Source organism: Pinus tabuliformis, chromosome 1_2 (assembly GCF_031772625.1).
Source record: "Pinus tabuliformis cultivar Carrire ecotype Pingquan chromosome 1_2, CPIR1, whole genome shotgun sequence".
In the NCBI taxonomy this organism is placed as follows: Eukaryota; Viridiplantae; Streptophyta; class Pinopsida; order Pinales; family Pinaceae; genus Pinus; species Pinus tabuliformis.
The window spans coordinates 726,199,202-726,203,726 of NC_142298.1; the positions used below are offsets into that span (position 1 = coordinate 726,199,202).

A 4,525-nucleotide genomic window follows, 5' to 3' on the forward strand; every position below is an offset into this window, starting at 1 on the left:
GGATGCCGAAGGCCTCGTCCATGCGATTGAAATATCTTGTTTTCTCCATTGCCGATGTTGGTTCAACTTCTGTTTCCATGGTTATTCGAAATAAGCCTCTACTTCTGAGATGAAGTTGAATCTTTGGCTTCCATTCGAAATAATTATATGGAGTGAGAATTGCCGATTGTGGAAACTCCAATTTAGACTCCATTCTTTGTTGTTGCTTCAATCTTTTGAACCTGCAAATAAAATTGCTTGTGCACTGATTACAAATCCCTGTGCTCTGATACCATGTAAGATTTTTGAGATACACAGATCTAGATCTGCAAAACAATAAACAAGCTTGCAAGAGAAGGAAGGAAGCGAGAAAGAATTGAGAAAATAATGAAAATGGATTCTTCAATATTAGTTTTAGAATAAATACATAAAAGCAACTAAGTTAAGCTTAGTTGTACATGCAATAACTAAAGCTAAGTGTGCTTTATCTTATGTTAATGTGTACATGAGCCAGATGCAAGCAATAAGTTAATTGGAGCTAATCTAGGTGCATGTACACCAACACAGCTAGTCTAAGTGGATGTACACCAACAGATATCTTTATGTGAATTTTCCATATATTTCCTGAGATGTGTTAGCCCACATACAACCAGGTCCCACGAATGGAGAACGATATATTTCCTGAGATGTCTTAGCCCATATACAACCAAGTCCCAAGAATGGAGAACGATGTAAGTCCCAATGCCGGCAATCAATCCATAAGAAATGGAGTAGGTAAGAAGCATTGACACCATCGTCACGAAAGCAGGGATCACTTCCTTCATGTTCTCCCACTCAATATCCATAACCGCCTTCATCATCATCACACCCACGAGAATGAGGGGAGGCCCAATGGCCCAAGGTGGAATGACTGCCAGAAGTGGAGTGAAAAAGAGTGACAAAAAGAAATAAAATCCGACACTCACTGTTGTCAATCCGGTTCAACCTCCCTCCCGAATACCAGTTGAGGACTCTATAAACACAGTCACAAGAGACGTCCCAAGAGCTGACCCAACAACAATGGCGGCCGCATCGCTCATGTATGAAAAATATTGGCCTTCAAACTCACCTTTCTCATCCACAAATCCTGCAAACTTCGCCATGGAATATAGCGTTCCAGTTGCATCCAGCAAATCAATGTAGAGAAATATACCAAGAGCAACCCAGAGAGTTTTTCTAAAATCTGAGAAGCTGAACGCTCCTGCAGTGCTTTCAATTGTATGAACATCTGCGATCTTCTTAAAGTATTCGAATGACTGGTTTCCTTGGGGAGTGTATGGGAAATAGGTCACCTGAGTACCTCTAATCCAGGACACCAAGGTCACGAATAGAATCCCATAAATCATGGCTCCTTTTATTTCCTTCATCAGACAATAACTTATGATAACGAAACCCACTATTCCTAGCCACAACATGGGGCTTTCCATGCGATGGCTGGTACAGAGTATCTCAGCAGAAGCAGCTACACCTGGGATTAGTACTAGGGTTTGGTTCGCTGTTCTAACAGGGGCTACCTGATGCAGGAGCATTTAGCACCCTTGTACAAAGGGAGGAATCCAAAGCAAGCGAACGTGGGCCACGGGAGCAAAACAGAGGAAAGTCTGTTTTAAAGCAGAAAAACAGATTTAAAGTGGATTTAAAGCGGATATGTCTCGATAGACTTCCTATTGTTAACAAACATGCACGCTTTTTGGAGAGATTTCGTTGGAAAAAGATAAGGAGAGGATCTGATCGATCCTTCCTATCTAATGCGTCTTATATAAATATAATGTGATAGGGGGTGATATATCTGTTGGTGAGGAAAACCTGAGTGAGGAAAATGTAGTCGAGCGTGAGCTCATTTCTAAGGCTGGAAGGCCTTAGTATGTAACTGTTTTGCATAAGAAATAAAAGCATGTTCTAGTGTATGTTGTGTACGAATTTGTGAATTTTGCATTGTGTTGATTTCTGTCATAGTGCCATTGTCTCTAAGAAATTGCTGACTTGTGGATCTACGTTGGCGCATTGAAGCTGGGAGACCTGGGTCGAATGCTAGATTTATTGCTAGATCTAACCTGGAGTTGAAGCAGAAGTCGCCGTAGGAGGTCCAGACATTTTTGCAAAACAAAACAAAAAGATTGTGGACCTTGCTATTCAGTAAAGTGCACGTGAAGCGTTTCTGGTTTTGAAAGGCTCGGGATTATAGTAATCACCGATGACTGTCCAGGTTTTTGATCAAACATCCTTCACGTGGAAGCTTCATTGCCAGCATTTATCCATATATTGAACTGGCTATCATAGATTGCTATGGTTTGAACGCTGGATGGCCGACTGTATTTGGGATCTACGTGGCACAGATTTTGTGCATGGTGAAGTTTCTACCATGGGACGCTATTGATCGGTGTTTCTCTAAGGAGACAATCCTACACAGTTTGATCGCAGCGGAAGCGTGGTGTGGTGACATGACTGGAAAATCATTTTGGTAAGGCGTATTCATCGAAAGAAAACCCATATATTGTTCCTTGAGCGCCAGAAGGATTGTATTTTTTTATGGCTTAATGAAGATCTATGTTTTAAAAGTTTTAGAACGCTTCCGTCGAGACTTGTGGGCCCATGACCCACAGGCCCAAGCTCGAGACTTTTACATGAAAATGGATTTTGGGCTTACACCAAGATCCATTTTCATCACTACCTGGCTCTTATATATGCTGGGACATGCAGAGGTTGTGAGAAGCGTTGAAGGGCTTAAACCCACGAGACCAATCCCTTGGTCGGATTGAAGGCCTATGAAGGCAAGAAACAGTCCGATCCCTGCTGCAGATGACAAGCGAACGGGTCTCGGTATCATCTTTGCTAGCTTTGTTCTCAAACCAAGAGCTGAAATGATGAAAAACAGAAAGCCCTCTACAAAGACAGCAGCAAGGGCACTTTTATACGAAACATTCCCCGAGCCATGGAACCCTACAACATTGTAGGCGAAATAGGCGTTAGCTCCCATTCCTGGTGCAAGTGCCAAGGGCAGGTTTGCTAAGATTCCCATTATGAGACATCCTGTGAGTGACGAAACAGCCGTGGCCACTATGAGGTCTCTCCTAATACGTTCTAAGCATTGTTCATAGCCTCGATTCAGTGGAGGAAACTTACAGTCAGGTCCAGGGTTCACTAACTTTAGTTCAGTAAGAGAATTTCCCTTGGAGCCCTTGAATGTACCATGGCAGTCAAGGGGAGAGACGGCAGGAACATTGCATACCTCTGTGCAGTCGGCAACGGTGCATGTGCCCCCAGAGTCAGTCAAGATACTCGCGTTGACTGCTAAAATATATGCCATGGTAAGGAAAGTAGCAGTTCCAGCCCGAACTTCTTTCGTAAAGCATGTCTTCCGAGCTTCAAGTTTGAAGTACCTTCCGATCCTACACTCGTTCATTCTATCGTTCAGTTTGGCCTCTGCATGTTCCCATTTTTGCCATAAACTTGCGATACAGTTCAACATATTCACTAAACCAGTGAAAGCTGTAACACAGAAGCTTCGTAAAATGGTTAGCTGCTGATAAAATAAACTGACCTCACGTTTTCAACGCCTTCACAAATCATGAACCTTTTGTATGCGGCTGGAAAATCATGAGTTTAAAAGGAAATTTCAAATAATTGAAGTACTGCACACGAATATGACCACCGTTTCCAGAAAGGACGAGGAGCCGCAACCATGCTTGCAGATTTAATGAATGAAAGCATCCGTTGTTTATAACAGAAATTTACAGGTCCCCACAATTGACAACTTGCAAGGACTACTCTTCGAGAGATTGGAACTTGCTTACCTGTGAACTTGCTCACATGTATTCTGAATAAATTGTGCCATCTCTGCAATGTTTTTCATACGTTCCCTGGAATTTAATTTATCAGTAGTCAGAATAAAATACTTTTAATGCGAAGACTTCTCTTCAAAGAAAATGGAAACTTAATATTATATGTCTGAGTCGGTCTTTAATATATTGTCGTTTCACCTCACTGTGTAATGGAAGACAACTTCTCAATTTTGATAAGACCCAAAACCATGTGACCGATACGACATTGGTTGATTTTGATTGCTTCCAGTAACGCCAAGTGCATGTGTATTCATTCCTTTGTGATTATATATTTTACAAATAAGCTCCTTCGATTTTATGTAGAGATACATTCATCGCAAGCAATCAAGGGCAGGTATGAGCCTTTATATAAAAGGACATAGTGTCCACTTGCACTTCCACAACATATACAATCAGACAAAATGTTGGGAATTTCTGATGATTCCGAACAAAATTCAACAGAGCAGAACAGAACAATGCTCTGATACCACTGTTGGGGATTTTTCTGGTAAAATCCCAAAAACAGAAAAAACTAAACACACAGAGGCAATGCTCTGTTTCCTTCTCTCGACAGGGTCTTTTGCACAGGGAATCTTTAAAAAAAATGACTGAGAACAGAGTATTACATACCCAGAAAATGATTTCTATTCATTAAAATATAATGCCTGATACATATTCATCCTCTT

At 41.4% G+C, this 4,525-nt stretch overlaps 1 pseudogene; it reads right to left on the bottom strand.

Moving 5' to 3' along the window:
* Positions 1 to 551: 551 nt before the first annotated feature.
* On the bottom strand, positions 552 to 3,440 carry LOC149207812 (adenine/guanine permease AZG1 pseudogene; annotated as a pseudogene).
* Positions 3,441 to 4,525: the final 1,085 nt, after the last annotated feature.